The 19,818-nt window shown below is 45.0% G+C and overlaps 1 protein-coding gene across 5 annotated transcripts in view; it reads left to right on the plus strand.

Moving 5' to 3' along the window:
- The first annotated feature begins 4,352 nt into the window (after positions 1 to 4,352).
- The window catches only part of AMER1 (APC membrane recruitment protein 1), a 49,342-nt gene continuing 33,876 nt past the window's right edge, over positions 4,353 to 19,818 (plus strand). For 3 of the 5 annotated variants that reach the window (XR_002180249.2, XR_002180248.2, XM_019955986.2), the window contains exon 1: positions 4,353 to 4,508. The gene's annotated coding sequence lies outside the window, so the exon portion shown is untranslated. The other 2 variants (XM_070784315.1, XM_019955987.2) reach the window with 2 other exon arrangements.

A 19,818-nucleotide genomic window follows, 5' to 3' on the forward strand; every position in this document is an offset into this window, starting at 1 on the left:
GGAAACTTGGTGTGTCTGTGCTCAATCAAAAAAAATCTCTGGGTGGGAGAGATAAAATAGTGGAGAAGGACCCTAAGTTCACACCCTCTAATGAGCACACCAAATCACAAGTAACTGCTGAACAACCATCTATAAAAAAGACTGGAACCTACCAAGAAAAGAAATTCTACATCCAAAGACATAAAGAAGAAACCCAATGAGACAGAAAGAGGGGCACACTTGCAATATAATTAATTCCCCAGGTGGGCAACCCATAAACTAGATAACAATTGTATCACAGAAGTTCTCCCAGAGGAGTGAGAGTTCAGAGCCCCATATCAGGCTCCCCACCCTGGGGGTTTGGCATTGGGGGGAGGGGCCCCTAGAGCATCTGGCTTTGAAGACCAGGAGAGGTTGAGTGCAGGACCTCCACAGAACTGGAGGAAATAGAAATTCCACTCTTGGAGAGTGCACACAAGGTCTAGTGCTCACCAGGACCCAGGGCAAAATCAGTGACATCATAGGAGCCTGGATCAGACTTACCTATGTGTTTTGGAGAGTCTCCAGCTGAGGCAGGGGTAAGCTGTGGCTCACTGTGGGAAAAGGAAACTGGAGGCAGAGGTACTTAAGAATATTCATCAGCATGAATTAGCCTGGAAATCACCCATGAGCCAATCCTATTCATGGCGCCAATTGTCTCGCTGTTCACACTGTGTGCACTGTTCGCTAAACCCAGGGTAAGCAAGGCGCGGGTTAAGAGGCTGGAAAGAGACTCAAGGAACTTTAGGAATTGCAGACATATTTACTCTTTCCTGACTTCTCTGGTGGCTCAGAGGGTAAGGCATCTGTCTCCAATGCAGGAGACCCGGGTTCAATCCCTGGGTCAGGAAGATCTCCTGAAGAAAGAAATGGCAACCCACTCCAGTATTCTTGCCTGGAAAATTCCTTGGATGGAGGAACCTGGTAGGCTACAGTCCATGGATCACAAAGAGTCGGACACGACTAAGCGAATCCACTTTCTTTTATTCTTTCCTGGCTGGCATGGCAGCCATAACACAGTCTCTCTCTTGGCTGATGCAGCAGCCATAGCAGCATCCACAACATAACCATAATGTAGCTGTTATACAGAGCCATAGCATAACCTCATATAACATAACCATGATGTTGCTCCAGTGTAACCCCAAAGAAGTAGTAGCTAGGGCTTTCATGGTGAAGCTTATACAGGGGTACTGCACAAAGTAGCCATAACCAAATGAGTACCTTGTAATGCACATGTGCAGTGCTATAAGTGATCTCAGCTATTACATAACCGTGCAAAGTCATTGTTTACAGAACATGGGGCAAGAGGGCATGAGAGCATGGGGTGAGAGAGCCTGACTGGCACCATCTTGCTAATTTCCCCACACCTACTTTTCTAACTTGTTTAACTTGACATAACCATCAAGGCCATCCTCCATGAATCTTTGAGGCCCCTCCCCCTCCCCCTGGAGAGAAGGAATCTTTTCATCTGCAGTGCTCCAGATCACCTTTGCTAGACCTCTAGTCTACCTTTCAGCTCCTCTCAGAACTCTATCCCCAATTTCCCCCTTCTCCCAGAATGTTATCACTGTACCCACTTCTCCCAATGCTTATCACCAGGCCTGCCATAGAGGAGGTGCCCATGGAACATTTGGGGAAGAAAGAAATGAGCACTGTAGTCATGTGAATCAGTCTATGTTTATAGAGTTGCCTCTAAACAGCCTGCACATCTGTTCTCATGGGTTTTTCACCACAGGAACAAGGTATTGAGCAGCAGAGAGATTATCTCCACTTTGTAGGTGAAGAAACTTAAGGACATATTCTTGCTCTCCACCATCAGCCCCTGTAGTGACCAAACAAGTTGATTGTGTGTCAGTCTGCATGTATAATGGGGGCCTGGAGGGCACTCTCTTCAAGAAAGCAGTTTGAGGTATAAGTTTATGCCCACACTTGGTCTTGCCATAAATTGTTCCTGGGGAGGAGTGGGACATACAAACAAGGAGCTGTGCCATCCCCCATAACCTCCCTTCTACCTTAATGTGCATATATACAATCTTCACCTGAGACTTAGAAATATCAGCACCAAGAAGAAGTGCACCCATCTGGGACCTCTTTATCATGTCAAAAATTATTTTCATTTTCTGCAATCCCTATTTCTTTTGGGCCCAGCCCAATGTCAAATACTTATCAGTCCCAAATCTGACTGCTGTGGAATATTGTTGGTAGCTGGGTAGAGGATATTGAGGACTAGCTCCTCTGACAGGAGCAGTGCATCAGTGCCCCTCACCTCAGTGTTATTTCAAGCCCACCACTTTACTACTCTGTACATCTCATCTTCCTGCTCCCACAGCTGAAACTATCCTGGCCCTGTGTTTCCCTGGACTCCAGATTTAGAAACTGTCTCCTCCAAATTGTAGTCTTTGGTCTACTCCAGAGAATCAAGGTTCTGGGTGAAATGGGAACAGGTGGCAGGCAACCAGAGGCATGGGGCAGTGAAGAAGTTTATGAAGGAGGTACTGGGAAAAAAGACACCTCCAAATCAGGTCCAATAAATGAGAATCAGGGCTTTACAGAGCAGGAAATCACATCTCCAGGGAAACATTACAGTCCAGCCATCTAAATGGGGAAACTGAGGCTAGCCACTTGTCCAACAAAGTTGCACAATGAGCCAGCCGCAGCCCCCTTCTCTCTGACATTTATTTGGACCTAAGATGATGAGAGGAGGTATGATGTTCAAATACTGATGTTTGTTGACAAAGTATAGAATGTCATGGAAAGTCATGTAATATTATAAAAAAATTGAGTTGAACTGTCAGAGTTGGAAGACTCTATATGCTTGACCAGTTTTACACCCTCCTTGTGGAGATGGTGTGATGGTCTGGCCCACAAGATAAAATGGACTGGCTAAGGTCATACAGCAAGTCTGAGGCAGAGCTGGAGCAGATCCCAGCCCTAGCAACCATGTAACTTCCTTTGGTCCACACACGCAGGGGCAGTAGTCCTCCTCTTACCAGTTTAGCAGCTGGATCTTTTCAAGGCAAATAGAACCCAATAGAGCAACAGACAGCACTCCTTCTGCAATGCAAAAAATGGCAGGCATCCTTCTCTAATCCCTCCCCTCTCCTCAACTGTACCACTTCCGCCCCTCCTCACCCCCCTCCCCTGCTTTTTTAGACATTCACAGAGTTTTAGGGCTGGGCCTTCTGGATACTCCTGAGCTAGTGGTAGAACTGGATTCTTTGTTGCCTCAGCTCACCTGGCCCTGACAGCCACTAATGCCATTTAATGCCCTCAGGCTAGAGACCCAAATTCAGGCTGGCCCCCTACCACATCCCAGACACATCAGCAGCAAGGCTGCTACAGGCCTCCTCATTCCACCTTCAACTTTGACCTCCAGTCTGAGCCCAGACAAGATTTTTCTCTCCATACCCAGGTTTTTCAGGGATAGGGAACTGCACAAAGCCTAGCTCAACATCAAAGGGCTGAGAAGGCCACTAGAGACATTGGGGATCCCCTCAAGTTCCATAAAAAGTGGGAAATTAGGGTGAGAGTCAATCACGGAAACAGGTCTTTACAAAGAAGAAAAGTGAAAGCAGCCCTGGACTGGGAGCCCGGGTCCTGAATTCCAAATCTGCCCCAGTTACTAGCAGGATAGGTGACCTTGGGGAAGCACTCTCTCTTCTCTGGGCAGCAACAGACTTTTCAGTAACTGGCAGAAGCTGGACTCTATGGTCTCTTAAGGCTCCAGTGTGCCGAAAAGGCGGAGGAAGCTGGGACGCTGGAGCTGCAACTGACTTTCCTGGCAGGTGGGTCCCTCTGAGCGGCTTCGGGGCAGGCGCCCGGGGCCTTGATTCTATGCCTAAGGAGGGGGCCGGCAAAGTGCAGGGGGTGCGCTGTAGTCCCCCAGGAACCCCAACCTCTCCACCCCGCCTCTCCCAGAGGGCCTCTCGCTCTGGAATAAACTACCGGTGGCGGCCAGCGCGCCGCGGCCCGATTGCACAGCGGCCACGGAAATAAAAGCGCCTGCAAAAGCGAAACCGGGCTCCAGAGAGCTCCATACTGACGGGACCAGCCCCTGGAGCTTACGGCGTCGCCAAGCAGCTACCCGCCCGGCGTGAGAGGGTGGGGGACTGAGGAGTCCCCGCTAGGGGTTCTGGAGCCTCTCCGCCCCCTGCCAACACCACGCCCGCGCTTATTTGCATTTAAAGAGAAACGCACCAAGGAAAACAGTGGGTGAGTCAGGAAACGCCTTCTCACTGTGGTGATTGGACCACACGCCTGCCAATCAGGAAGCCAATGCCCCACCCTGTGGCTGCGAAGTCCGGGGCGGGGGAGGGGTATGGGGGAGCAGTCCAGAGCCTGGGGAAGGGGACCTGGTGCAGGAGGTGACTGGAGCCACAGCGGCGGCAGGGGCGGCGGTGGCGACGCTCTCAGCCGTAGCAGCCAAGGCTCCAGCTCCGGCCAGTGCGGCGCAAGAGACAAAAACCCGGCTGGAAATCGGACAGGGCCGGGTAAGCATTGCGCGCAGCAGGAGCCTCCGCCTGCCCGCCATACGGTGCAGTGCTCCACTCTGGCCGCCTGGAAAGGAGCTCTAAGGGCTGGGCCGGTCGGCGTCCGGACCGCTCTGCGCTCCCCTTTGGAACCAGCTTTAAGGACTTTCTGGTGAGGGTCAGAGCCATGTCTTCTGAGCGCTAGCGACCGCGGCTAGAGGTGGAAAGAGGAAGGCAGGCCGGCGGGCTATCCTGGGCCATACCTCGGGGCTCTCGGGGGAGGCAGGGGAGGCAACCCGCACGTGCTGCCCTGTGGTCTCATGAGGGGAGAAGCCAACCAGCACCCCCAGCGGTGCTTTTGTAGGCCCGGAGCTCTACAGCTTTGTTGTAGCACATTAGCTGGAACAGCTGTGTTAGACGAGTATCGCTCATCACAGCGGCCCGGCTGCCGCCCCTCCTCTTCCCGGCGCATCTCCTGCCTTTCCCTCTTCTCTAGGGACGAAGCCTACGCGCTGGCCTGGGCCCGACGGGTACTTGCATTGGCGTGGGTTGGGGTATCTACTTTGTCTGTCTCCTCCTTCGAGGAGCTCAATTTGGCCTGTGGGCTGCTCACTTCCCTTTGGAACCTCGGCCTTGAGGCCCCAACCAGCCGCGCCCCCTGCTCCTGGGCTTCCGGGCGCATCTGGCGCCCGCCCCCGCGGACAGAGGGGCTGGCAACCCATCTCTCGGAGTACCTTGGGTTAGGTCAGCAGCTCAAGCTAGTCCTTGGGTTAGAGCTGCAAGGCCGCTTTGTCAAACTCTCCCTCGCCCCCGTGCCTCCCTCCTGTCCCTGCACCCCCTCCCCCGCCCTGCCTCATCTCCTGTCCCCTTGGAGGGTACTGGCTGCGCTTTTCTCTCCAACCTCTGGTTTAAAAATAGCAATAACCATGGTGTGATGTGGTGTGGTGTATGTGTGTGTGGCGGGGGGCGGGGGGGGGGCGCGCGGTTCTGTGCCATAGGTCGGGGAAGCAATTATTGTAGTAGAGAAACAGCCGTTTGGGTGTGTGTGAGAGAGCTAGAGAAGCAGCCAAATCCTCCAACTTCAAAGTTGCTGAAAATACCCAGCCTGCTGGGCCGCTGTCATTGTCTGCTGCAGACACCTCTGACTGGTGACCGTCAGACTTGGCCTAGGCTCTCCCGGCGGTGAGGGGCTGTGCTAGGCGTGCCACAGCTCAGGACAGGCCCTGCAGATCCAGCCTCCATGGGCCAAGCTTGCCTTGGCATGGGCCACGGGAGTCAAGGTGAACCTTTGCCCCTCACACAAATATCTCCTGCAGCTTTACCTGCCTGCTGCATTCACATGGGCTTGATGGAGGGTCCTTCTTTGTTGGACTCCCCACCCACACCTTGGGGAGTCCAGCAGAGCCCCCTCCCTCAGTGCAGCTCCCCTCAGTCGGCCCCACCCACTGCTCAGTCTGCATGGAAGTGTGCCCCTTTCTGTGGACTATAGGCCTTTCTGAGGAGCAAGAGGGAGGGAGCTATCTGTGCTGTGCTGTACTTAGTTGCTCAGTCGTGTCTGACTCTGCCATGCCATGGACTGTAGCCCACCAGACATCTCTGTCCACGGGAGTTCTTCAGGCAAGAATACCAGAGTGGGTTGCCGTGCCCTCCTCAGCGGATCTTCCCAACCCTGGGATCGAACCCAGGTCTCCTGCATTGCAGGTGGATTCTTTACCATCTGAGCCACCAGGGAAGCCCAGGAGCTGTCTAGGGACTTGAAAGGCACTTCTTGGACCTTTAACACACCTCTGAGGGTGGAAAACCCTGTACACTACAGGTCCCTGGCAAAGCCTAGGCACCTATGAGAGGAGAAAATGAGACCCAGTAAATCCCTCACTTTAATGGAAGGCTAGCTGGGGACTTTTGTGACACTAGCAAGAACTGCAAATAGGACAGTACAGTCACCTCCTCTCACTTTGACCAAGCACCAATTCAATCCCCCTACTTACATCTGGGTATCTCTGGTTCAGAGCTGGACATGTCCTCTGCACTGTCTCAAACCAGCAGCCACCCAACATCCCTGCCCTATATGACTCTCCTCCCCACACTCTGACTCACTCACCCTACAGTGTTCAAATTCTCTTCCCTCTCAGCTCTGGGCCTATATCCTTAGTGCCTTTCCATCTCTTGCAATCCAGATGACCTCTTCTTTCTCAGAACTCAGAACTCCTCCAGGCCACCTGCATCCCTTGGGCATTTTCTGGCTTAGGAAACAAACTATAATTAAATTTCCCTGCCTCTACCTTGTTTCCCTGATACCATGAATGTCTGGGTTCTTTCCGAACTTCTTACAGGGGTAAATGAAACCTGAATCTCAGCTGAAGTTCCATGAAACCCTAGCAATGCACAGCGGTAATGAATACTCAGGAAGGACTTAATGTCTGTCAAGCTTTGGAGAAGACCTTTATGTTCCCAACTGGCTCTTGTCCTGATTCACATGAAAATGATTAGAAAAATGATACTCAAGTCTCAGATATTTATTGAGTATACATAATGATGATTGAGAAGGGGAATGGGTTTCATCTACAATTAAAAAAAATAAAGCACAGTGTCTATAAGCTCAGGACCTGCATTGCCCAGTCCCCAGCTAATTCATGAATCTAGAGACAGCTGCCATGGAGAGAGATGAGAGATCTGTGTGTACATGGGGTATTGTCCTGGGAAGCCTCCAGAAATTAGAGGGGTTTTGGTTAGGCAAAGTATAGTTGTATAAGCAAAATTAGGAATGGGAGGGAGTGGCTGGCAAGCAGGATGAGTGAAGTGACAGTCTTTTCTGGTTGAAATTGTATGGCTCCAAGGTAGAAAGGCCCCTTACAATCTCAACCAAAAAATACCCAGAACTTCCAGATGTTGAAGCTGGATTTAGAAAAGGCAGAGGAACCAGAGATCAAATTGCCAACATCCATTGAATCATAGAGAAAGCAAGGGAATTCCAGAAAAACATCTGCTTCATTGACTATGCTAAAGCCTTTGACTGTGTGGATCACAACAAACTGTGGAAAATTCTTCGAGAGATGGGAATACCAGACCACCTTACCTGCCTCCTGAGAAACCTGCATATGCAGTTCAAGAAGCAACAGTTAGAACTGGACATGGAACAATGGACTGGTTCAAAATTGGGAAAGGAGTACATCAAGGCTGTATATTATCACCCTGCTTATTTAACTTGTATGCAGAGTACATCATGTGAAATGCTGAGCTGGATGAATCACAAGCTGGAATCAGGATTTCTGGGAGAAATATCAACAGCCTCAGATATGCAGATGATACCACTCTAATGGCAGAAAGTGAAGAGGAACTAAAGACTCTCTTGATGAAAGTGAAAGAAAAGAGTGAAAAAACTGGATTAACACTCAACATTCAAAAAACTGAGATTATGGCATTCGTTCCCATCACTTCATGACAAATAGAAGGGGGAGAAAGTGGAAGCAGTGACAGATTGTATTTTCTTGGGCCCTAAATCACTGCAGACAATGATTGCAGCCATGATATTAAAAGACGCTTGCTCCTTGGAAGGAAAGCTATGACAAATCTACATAGCATATTACAAAGCTGAGACGTCACTTTGCCAACAAAGATCTGTATAGTCAAAGCTGTGGTTTTTCCAGTAGTCTTGTATGGATGTGAGAGTTGGACAATAAGAAGGCTGAGTGCTGAAGAATTAATGCTTTTGAACTGTGTTATTGGAGAAGACTCTTGAGTCTTCTTGGACTGCAAGGAGATCCAACCAGTCAATCATAAAGGATATCAGTCCTGAATATTCATTGAAAGGACTGATGCTGAAACTGGACCTCCAATACTTTAACCACCTGGTCCAAAGAGCTGACTCGCTGGGAAAGACCGTGATGCTGGGAAAGATTAAGGGCAGAAGGAGAAGGGGGCAACAGAGGATGAGATGGTTGAATGGCATCACTGACTCAATGAACATGGATTTGAGCAAACTCTGGGAGATAGTGAAGGACAGGGAAGCCTGGCATGCTGCAGTTCCTGGGGTCTTAAAGAGTCAGACGTGACTTAGCAACTGAACAACAGCAACAGCAAGGTAAAAAGGAAATTGAGGCCCAGTGGTGTTGGGTTTCCCAAATGCCAGGTTGTGAAATGGGGTCTGATCTTGAAGGAATGAAGGAAGGGGCCATCAAAGAGTGGGGAATTGGGAAGTTCTGATATTTTTTTGTGTGCAGATATACCACAATAAAACAGGATTTTAGAAAGGGTTTTAGAATGGGTTCTTAGAAAGGGATTGGAAGAGTGCCATAAGTTGGGCGGGTAAAAAGTCATCTTTGGATCTGGAGGAACTAGGGGAGCAGGCTATCTCTAGAGGGAAACTGTATATTGTCAGCCTCTCTTTGGCCTTGCAGGGGATCTTGGTGGGGTGGCGAGGAAGGACAGAGCCAGGATTCTATATACCAATGTGGTAAAGGCTGAGTGCTCCTTAGTCCTTTGCTGATCATTTTTCTCCAAGCTGGACACGCCTTCGGGAAGCACCAGTTTGGGCTCCTTTTCTTACAGACGGGAATCCCAAGGCCTCGCAAAGCAGCAGAGACTCGCTTAAGTTCACATAGAATTTAGGGAGAGACTTAGCAACTAAACACCACCACCACCACCAACTGCCTCCTATGCAGCTCCTCTTATCCACTGTATCCATTCAGCATAAATCAGTACAAATCACATGAATCAACCCCTCTTCTTACCTCACCCATTCATCAAGAGTGAAAAGAAGCTTGGTTAGCTTTCTAGGAACTCCTCCCCTTTCACGTCTCTTGCTTTTTCAGTCTTGTTCTACAACCTGTCAGGGGCTGAAAGTTTCAGAAGAGAAGTAGTTGAAAGAAGCTGGCAATCCAGTGTTTCTCTCATAGTATAGTGGAGGTGTTAAAAATTCCTCAAGAACTGTTACATTTACACTCTCTGAACCAGAGGATGAAGGGAATGAAAGAAATAGCAACAAGTCTAGCTTCTTTGAAGAACCAAAGAGGAAGAAGGGGTTAGAAGAGAGCTGCCTAGTGTTATTTCTTCAGTTCCCCAGCCTCAAGTCCTGTCCAGGTAGATAGACTGGGTGATAAAAGTAAAGCCCTCGGAAGAGGCATTTCATAGACTTTTGTGTCAGTCATTCTTGGTTTACCCATCTCATGGCCAGGAAGTTCTTTCTCAGATGTAATCTGAGCCTCTCATGCTATACTTAAACCAAGTGTGTGTGTGTGTGTGTATGTGTGTGTGTGTTGGCAGGTGGGGTTGAGAACAGCTGGCCACCATAGCTCTGCTGCTGCTGCTGCTGCTAAGTCGCTTCAGTCGTGTCCGACTCTGTTCGACCCCATAGACAGCAGCCCACAAGGCTCCCCCGTCCCTGGGATTCTCCAGGCAAGAACACTGGACTGGGTTGCCATTTCCTTCTCCAATACATGAAAGTGAAAAGTGAAAGTGAAGTCGCTCATTCGTGTCCGACCCTCAGCGACCCCATGGACTGCAGCCTTCCAGGCTCCTCCATCCATGGGATTTTCCAGGCAAGAGTACTGGAGTGGGGTGCTATTACCTTCTCCCACCATAGCTCTACTGCTTGACAATTCATGGCAATTTCATGGGCATTAAACCATCTCTTCCACCTTCAACTTCTCTGAATTAAATAATCAGTCTTTCATGTCTCCTTGGTCTTATTTTTCAAACCTGTTCATGTTGCTAGCAAGGCAGGCAGAACCACTGCAGAAGTGCAGGTGCTAGCTGAATGAGGGTGCATTGCTCCCCTGCACCTCCCCTTTTGGGATTAGGGGATAATAAGTACAATGAAGAAAATGGCCTGAGGGAGTTTGGTGGAGTCAGAGGCGGGCATAATGGTGCTGCAGGGGATGGGGATGAGTTGGGGAGCTTTGCAACCTTTCGATCTGCATTTCTTGTTGCAGAGCCTTCACTGCTTTTAGCTACAGTTTTTTTTTTTTTTTCCCCCTGCTGGGTTTCCAAGCAGATACTAACACCTCTTCTCTAGACAGTACCCCTCAACTGGGGGCTGCAGTTCTCCAGAGAGAGGGCTGGGCCTGGCCAGCTTGTGGTCCCTCAAGAATCTGTACATTTCATATATTCATAGGCTAGGCCTAGCACATTCAGAAAAGTAGAGTGTTGGGTGGGCTTGCAGAGGGAGGGTAGAAGTGAGAGGCATATGGAGTGAGGCAGGGCTGCAGTTCACCTCTGTTCTGCAGTGGACCCAACCAGATAGGCATCCAGGCCTCCCAGTGAAGCCTAGAACCCCCAAAATGACATTTCCTCAACATGACTCCTGACTCAGCAGCCACTGGAAAACTAAACACAATACTGTCCTTTCCCCAGCTTCATGCAGCCTGGAGGAAACAGATTCCCAGTCCAGTCTCCCATTTCTAAATGGGAAAACTGAGGCCCAGAACAGGGAAGTGATTTGTTTGCCAAAGGTTACATAAGAGCATAAAGTCCCTGGCCCTCAATTTAATGCTTCTTCCTCTAAGCACACTGATTTGATCCCCTCCCAAACCTCCGTTTCTTTACTGAGGTCTCTCACTTAGGGTATGGTGCATATACAGGATATGGTACATATAGAGGATACCTAGGAAAGTCAGGAGTCTCCATTGTTAACTTGATCCAGCTGTTCCTCTGCAGGCTTTTCTGACTGCCTTATCACATCTCTTTCCCTGGAGTTATCTCCTCTCCTGTTCTTCATCTGAACAGAGGAAGAAGGAGGTATGTTGCCTTTGATCTCACCCTTGCTGAGTTAGTACTGAAATAATGGAAGCCTTATGATTCAGGCATGACACCTTTGAATACATTCCTTTCTAAGGCAGTTTGGGAGCCTTAGAGGAGAGTAGCAAGTAGGTGGTTCCCAGAGCCCTCACCATTCGAGGCAAGCTGGAGAGGCAGGCTCAGTAGCCTGAGGAGAAAGCTGCTGCATCAAGAAGTTTCACCAGGTAAGCCCATTTCTAGGTAGAGGCAGAGTCTGAGTGACCATACCTCCTAGACTGGATAAGCCCTGTATATTTGGGGCTGAGGCTAAGGGCCAGAGAAGTGAGCCTAGGAAACCTGCAAGCGACATGGAGAGAGCAAGTCTTGAAGGTCAGGCAAAGGGAGTTGGCCTTAATCTTGTAGGCAGTGCCGAATAATTTAGTAAGTCAAGGTGTGATGCACTGAAATCAGAGTTGTAAGAAAATGAATCTGGCAAGGGTGTGCAGGATGGATGAGATGGAAGTGGGGAGGCAAGGGGGTGGGATTTCAGTGCTGCAGCAGGAGGGACCAGAGGAAATGCTGTTAAGAGACTTTTGTCATCCTCATCTCAGTGAGGGGAAAGCTGAGGAACTAGAGTGGAGAAGGTAGCTGCAAGAGGCCCTATCACAAGGGCCCTTTATTGAACATCTTCTTGGTACCTAGCAAGTAATCTATCTTTTATATTTTATCATCTCTAATCCTTACTGTGACTCCATATGGTAGGTAGCATTTTCTTCAAAAAGGTTAGGTCTCTTTCTCAAATCTCCAGCCTGAAAGGAGTGACTCTGGCATTTTAGTTTTGGGCTGATAAGCTCTAGCTGAATTAGAATTCAGTTGAACCAACATTGTTTGAGCTGCTGCTCTGTGCTAGATGTGGTGACTGCTGTATAAGATGAAGGAGGCTGCATTCAAGAGAAAAGAACAGACAGGCTGAGGCTGGGGTGAATGAATTACTCATGGCTGAATAAGATAATTCATTTGAGGGGCTGGTGTTGAGGAAATGGGAACAGGGGCTAGAGGGCTCATTTTGGAGTCTATGCTACATCTAGAGTTAGTGAGATGCCCCCCTTAAGAAGAGGTGCCTCTCAGGAAGGCTGCAAATTAGGGGAGGAGTAGTTGCAGGGATAGCTTGATTGGGGCTCTACCAGCAGCATTTACAGCTCTCCCAAAGGGTACCAAGCTAGACAGCCCTTCCTCCAGGTCCTGAAAAAAAATGGTTTTGAGAGTAGACTTTGGCTGTGGGCTTTAGAAATGTTAATTCAAATTCCAGATCTTGTAGGTCATTTTTCTTAAACAATAGCTCAAATTCTTTAGTTTCATTTTGTCTTTACCTTTATGTTTGTCCCCAATGGCAGGTTTCTGTTTGGACCTTTGTTTTGGCCCCTCAAACTTATCTCCCAAGGAGAAGAGTAGAGGAACATGTTCCACAGTTTGGGAGTGGTGATAGTGGAGTTTCTGGATAAGAATAATAGCCACAGAAAGCTTTCTGGAATGTTCTAGGTGGGACCAAAATAGTGGTAGCCAGTGAGGACTGGAAATACTGAAGAGAAGGCTCAGCTGGATTGGTACAAGAGTGTGATGGGAGAGGAAGAGGATGGCTCTTACAGGTGTGAGGGGAACCTGCATAGTCCTCACTCTAAGTCTTCTTCCTTGATTAGGGGCCAGCACGGTGCAGCAGAGTGGCATAGAATTGAGACTCAGAGGCCTGGAAGTTGGTGTGGCTCTGTCATCATCCCACTGTGTGACCTTTGGCAAGTCTTCTCCCAAGCCTTAACAATTTTTTTCTCTGTGTGACAAGGAGTTAACATCCCCTAGGGAAATGGCAACCCACTCCAGTATTCTTTTTTTTTTTTTTAATGTATTACTTTATAATTTAAGGATAATTATAATATTGTATTGGTTTCTGCCCTATATCAACATGGGTCAGCCATAGGTATACTGTGTCCCTTCACTCTTGAGCCTCCCTCCCACCTCATCCCACCCCTCTAGGTTATCACAGAGCCCCAGTTTGAGTTCCCTGAGTCATACAGCAGATTCCAACTGGCTGTCTATTTTACATATGTTAGTGTGTGTTTCCATGCCACTTTATCCATTCGTCCCACCCTCTCCTTCCTACCACTCTGTGTCCATAAGTCTGTTCTCTATGTCTGCATCTCCATTTCTGTTGTGCAAATAGGTTCATCAGAACCATCTCTCTAGATTTCATACATGTGTGTTAATACATTATATTTGTTTTTCTCTTTCTGGTTTAATTCACTCTGTATAATAGGTTCTAGGTTCATCCACCTCCTTTGCACTGACTCAAATGTGTTCCTTGTTATGGCTGAGTAATATTCCATTGTATATATATGTACCATATCTTCTATATCCATTCATCAGTTGGACATCTAGGTTGCTTCCATGTCCTAGCTACTATAAATAGTGCTGCAGTGAACACTGGGGTACATGTGTCTTTTTTAATTATGGTTTTCTCAGGGTATATGCCCAGAACTGGGATTGTTGGGTCATATGGTAGTTTTATTCCTAGTTTTTTAAGGAATCTCCATACTGTCTTCCATAGTGGCTATATCAATTTACATTTCCATCAACAGTGCAAAAGGGTTCCCTTTTCTCCACACTCTCTCTAGAATTTATTGTTTGTAGATTTTTTTATGATGGCCATTCTGAGACGTGTGAGGTGATATTTCATTGTAGTTTTGATTTGCATTTCTCTAATTATGAGCAATCTTGACCATCTTTTCGTGTGTTTTATTAGTCATCTTTATGTCTTCTTTGGACAAATGTCTGTTTAGGTCTTCTGCCCACTTTTTGATTGGATTGCTTGTTTTTTTCTGGTATTGAGCTGCATAAACTGCTTGTATATTTTGGAAATTAATTCTTTGTCAGCTGTTTCATTTGCTGTTATTTTCTCCCATTCTGAGGGTTGTCTTTTCACCTTGTTTATAGTTTCCTTTGCTGTGCAAAAACCTTTTAAGTTTACCTAGGTCCCACTTGTTTATTTTTGTTTTTATTTCCATTACTCTAGGAGGCGGGTCATGGGACTTCCCTGGTGGCTCAGTGGTAAAGAATCTGCCTGCGATGCAGGAGACACAGGTTCAATCCCTGAGTTGGGAAGATCCCCTGGAGGAGTGCATGGCAACCCACTCTAGTATTGCCTGGAGATTCCCATGGACAGAGGAGCATGGCAGGCTGCAGTCCATTAGGGTAACACAGACTCAGACAAGACTGAAGTGACAAAGCAGCAGCAGCAGTGGGAGGTGGGTCATAGAGGATCTTGTTGTAATTTACGTCAGAGAATATTTTGCCTATGTTTTTCTCTAAGAGTTTTATAGTTTCTGGTCGTACATTTAGGTTTTTAATCCATTTTGAATTTATCTTTGTGTATGGTGATAGGACAGAGTATGCAATGGCAACCCACTCCAGTACTCTTGCCTGGAAAATCCCGTGGATGGAGAGGCCTGGTAGGCTGCAGTCCATGGAGTCGCTGAGAGTCAGACATGACTGTGTGACTTCACTTTCACTTTTCACTTTCATGCATTGGAAAAGGAAATGGCAACCCACTCCAGTGTTCTTGCCTGGAGAATCCCAGGGATGGGGGACCATGGTGGGCTGCCGTCTATGGGGTCGTACAGATTCGGACATGACTGAGGCAACTTAGCAGCAGCAGCAGCAAGGTGTTAGGAAGTGTTATAATTTCATTCTTTTACAAATAGCTGTCAAGTTTTCCCAGCAGCACTTATTGAAGAGACTGTCTTTGCCCCATTGTATATTCTTGCTTCCTTTGTCAAAGATAAGGTGCTCACAGGTGTGTGGGTTTATCTCTGGGCTTTAAGATTTTGTTCCACTGGTTTATATTTCTGTTTTTGTGCAAGTACCATACTGTCTTGGGGTTGAGAAGATGGCAACCCATCTTCTAGTATTGTTGCCTGGAAATTCCATGGACAGAGAAGCCTACAGCCCACGGGGTCGCAAAAATTTGGACATGGTTGAGCTACTGAGCACACATACCATACTGTCTTGATGACTATAGCTTTGTAGTATATAGTCTAAAGTCAGGAAGGTTGATTCCTCCAGTTCCATTCTTCTTTCTCAAGATGGCTTTGGCTATTCAGAGTCTTTTGTGTTTCCATGCAAATTGTGAAATTATTTGTTCTAGTTCTGTGAAAAATACCATTGGTAGTTTGATAGAGATTATGTTGAATCTATAGATTGCTTTGGGTAATATACTCATTTTCACTATATTGATTTTTCCAATCCAAGACATGGTATATTTCTCCATCTAATTGTGTTATTTTTGATTTCTTTCATCAGTGTTTTATACTTTCCTATATACAGGTCTTTTATTTCTTTAGGTAAATTTATTCCTAGGATCATTTCCTTAATTTCTCTTTCTGATTTTTCATTGTTAGGATATAGGAATGCAAGGGATTTCTGTGTATTGATTTTGTATCCTGTGACTTTACTAAATTCACTGATTGGTCCTGGTAAGTTTCTGATAGTATCTTTAGGATTTTCTATATATAGTATAATGCCTGCAAACAGTGAGAGTTTTACTTCTTTTCAAACCTGGATTCCTTTTATTTCATTTTCTTCTCTGATTGCCATAGCTAGGACTTCCAAAACTGTGGTGAATAATAGTGACAGGAGTTGGCACTGTTGTCTTATTCCTCATCATAGAGGGAATGCTCTCAGTTTTTCACCATTGAGAGTAATATTTGCTGTGGGTTTATATGGCCTTTATTTTGTTGAGGTAGATTCCTTCTATGCCCATTTTTTGAAGAGTTTATATCATAAATGGGTGTTGAATTTTGTCAAAGGCTTTCTTTCTATTGAGATTATCATATAGTTTTTATCTTTCAATTTTTTTTCTTTTATTTTAAATGTATTTATTTTAATTGGAGGCTAATTACTTTACAATATTGTGGTGGTTTTTGCCATACATTGACATGAATCAGCCATGGGTGTACATGTGTCCTCATCCGGAACTCCCCTCCCACTTCCTCCCCATCCCATCCCTCTGAGTTCTTCCAGTGCATTGGCTTTGAGTACCCTGTTTCACATATGGTAATATACATGTTTTAATGTTAGTCTCTCAAATCATCCCACCTTTGCCTTCTCCCACAGAGTCCAAAAGTCTGTACTTTATATCTGTCTCTTTCACTGTCTCACATATAGGATCACCATTACCATCTTTCTATATTCCATATATATGCGTTAATATACTGTATTGGTGTTTTTCTTCCTGACTTACTTCACTCTGTTTAATAGGCTACAGTCTCATCCACCTCATTAGAACTGATTCAAATGCATTCTTTTTAATAGCTGAGTAATAATTCCATTGTGTATATGTACCACAACTTTCTTATCCATTTGTCTGTCAATGGACATCTAGGTTGCGTCCATGTCCTAGCTATTGTAAATAGTGCTCCAGTGAACATTGGGGTGCACATGTCTCTCTCAATTCTGGTTTCCTCAGTGTGCATGCCGAGCAGTGGGATTGGTGGGTCATAAAGAAGTTGTATTTTCAGTTTTTAAGGAATCTTTACACTGTTCTCCATAGTGGCTGTACTAGTTTGCATTCCCACCAACAGTGTAAGAGGGTTCCCTTTTCTCTACACCTTCTCTAGCATTTATTGTTTGTAGACTTTTTGACAGCAGCCATTCTGACAGGCATGAGATGGTACATCATTGTGGTTTTGCTTTGTATTTCTCTGATAATGAGTGATGTTAAGCATTTTTTCATGTGTTTGTTAGCCATCTCTATGTCTTCTTTGGAGAAATGTCTGTTTAGATCATTGGCACATTTTTTTATTGGGTCCTTTATTTTTCTGATATTGAGCTGCATGTGCTGTTTGTATTTTTTTGAGATTAATTCTTTGTCATTTGTTTCGTTTGCTGTTATTTTCTCCCACTCTGAAGGCTGTCTTTTCACCTTGCTTATAGTTTCCTGTATTGTACAAAAGTTTTTAAGTTTAATTGGGTCCCGTTTGTTTATTTTTGCTTTTATTTCCATTACTCTGGGAGATGGGTCATAGAGGATCTTGCTGTGATTTGTGTCAGAGAATGTTTTGCCTATGTTTTCCTCTAGGAGTTTTATGGTTTCTGGTCTTACATTTAGATCTTTAATCCATTTTGAGTTTATTTTTGTGTATGGTGTTAGAAAGTGTTCTAGTTTCATTCTTTTACAAGTGATTGACCAGTTTTCCCAGCACCTCTTGTTAAAGAGATTGTCTTTTCTCCATTGTATATTCTTGCCTCCTTTGTCAAAGATAAGGTGTCCATAGATGCATGGATTTATCTCTGGACTTTCTATTTTGTTCCATTGATCTATATTTCTGTCTTCATGTCAGTACTATACTGTCTTGATGACTGTGGCTTTGCAGTATAGTCTGAAGTCAGGCAGGTTGATTCCTCCAGTTCCATTCTTCTTTCTCAAGATGGCTTTGGCTATTCGAGGTTTTTTGTATGTCCATACAAATTGTGAAATTGTTTGTTCTAGTTCTGTGAAAAATACCATTGGTGGCTTGATAGGGATTACATTGAATCTAGATTGCTTTCGATAGTCTACTCACTTTCACTATATTGATTATTCTGATCCATGAACATGGTATATTTTTCCATCTATTTGTGTCATCTTTGATTTCTTTCATCAGTGTTTTATTGTTTTCTATATATAGGTCTTTTGTTGCTTTAGGTAAATTTATTCCTAAGTATTTTGTTCTCTTCATCACAATGGTGAATGAGATTTTTTCTTTAATTTCTCTTTCTGCTTTCTCATTGTTAGTGTATGGGAATGCAAGGGATTTCTGTGTGTTAATTTTATATCCTGCATCTTTGCTATGTTCATTGATTAGCAATTTTCTGGTAGTGTCTTTAGGGTATTCTATGTAGAGGATCATGTCATCTGCAAGCAGTGAGAGTTTTACTTCTTCTTTTCTGATCTGGATTCCTTTTTTTTTTCCTTTTTCTTCTCTGATTGCTGTGGCTAAAACTTCCAAACCTATGTTGAATAGTAGTGGTGAGAGTGGGCACCTTTGTCTTGTTCCTGACTTTAGGGGAAGTGCTTTCAATTTTTTGCCATTGAGGATAATGTTTGCTGTGGGTTTATCACATATGGCTTTTATTAGGCTGAGGTATATTCTTTCTGTGCCTGCTTTCTGGAGAGTTTTTTTATCATAAATGGGTGTTGAATTTTGTCAAAGACTTTCTCTGCATCTATTGAGATAATCATATGGTTTTTATCCTTCAATTTGTTAATATGGTATATCACATATGATTGATTTGCAAATATTGAAGAATCCTTGCATCTGTGGGATAAAGCCCACTTGTTCATGATATATGAGCTTTTAGATGTGTTGCTGAATTCTGTTTGCTAAAATTTTGTTGAGGATTTTTGCATCTATATTCATCAGTGATATTGACCTGAAGTTTTCTTTTTCTGTGTTGTCTTTGTCAGGTTTTGGTATCAGGGTGATGGTGACCTCATAGAATGATCGGAAGTGTCCCTTCCTCTGCAATTTTTTGAAAGAGTTTTAGAAGGATAGGCATTAGCTCTTCTCTAAATGTTTGATAGAATTCTCCTGTGAAGCCATTTTCTGGGAGATTTTTGATCACAGCTTCAACTTCAGTGCTTGTAATTGAGTTGCTCATTGTTTCTATTTCTTCCTGGTTCAGTCTTGGAAGATTGAACCTTTCTACGAATCTGTCCATTTCTTCCAGGTTATCTATTTTATTGCCATATTGTTGTTCATAATAGTCTCCTATAATGCTTTGTATTTCTGCATTGTCTGTTGTAACCCCTCCTTTTTCATTTCTAATTTTGTTGATTTGATTCTTCTCCCTTTTTTTCTTTATGAGTCTGGCTAAAGGTTTGTCAATTTTATTTATCTTCTCAAAGAATCTGCTTTTAGTTTTATTAATCTTTAGTATTGTCCCTTCATTTCCTTTTCATTTACTTATGCTCTGATGTTTGATTTCTTTCCTTCTGCTAACTTTGGGTCTTTTCATTTGTTCTTCTTTTTCCAGTTGTTTTAGGTGTAAAGTTAGGTTGTCTATTAGATGTTTTTGTTTGTTTGTTTGTTTCTTGAGGTAGGATTGTGTATAAACTTCCCTCTTAGAACTGCTTTTGCTGCATCCCATAGGTTTTGGGTCATCATGATTTCACTGTCATGTTTTTCTAGGAACTTTTTGATTTCTCTTTTCACTTCTTCAATAACCTGTTTGTCATTTAGAAATGTATTGTTCGATCTCCATGTGTTTGTGTTTTATACAGTTTTTTTCCTCCTGTAATTGATACCTAGTCTCAGTGTTCTGGTCAGAAAAGATGCTTGATATGATTTCAGTTTTCTTAAATTTACTGATTCTTGATTTGTGAACCAGGATGTGGTCTATCCTGGGAATGTTTCATGTGCATTTGAGAAGAAAGTATTCTCCACTCCAGTATTCATGCCAGGAAAATCCCATGGACAGAGGAACCTGGTTGGGTACAGTCTATAGTGTTGCAAAAGAGACATGACTTAGTGACTAAACAGCAACAGCAACCAGGCCTGATTAATGGATCACTAGAAAGGAGAAATGG

The sequence above is a fragment of the Bos indicus genome, chromosome X (genome assembly GCF_029378745.1).
Source record: "Bos indicus isolate NIAB-ARS_2022 breed Sahiwal x Tharparkar chromosome X, NIAB-ARS_B.indTharparkar_mat_pri_1.0, whole genome shotgun sequence".
NCBI lineage: Eukaryota > Metazoa > Chordata > Mammalia > Artiodactyla > Bovidae > Bos > Bos indicus.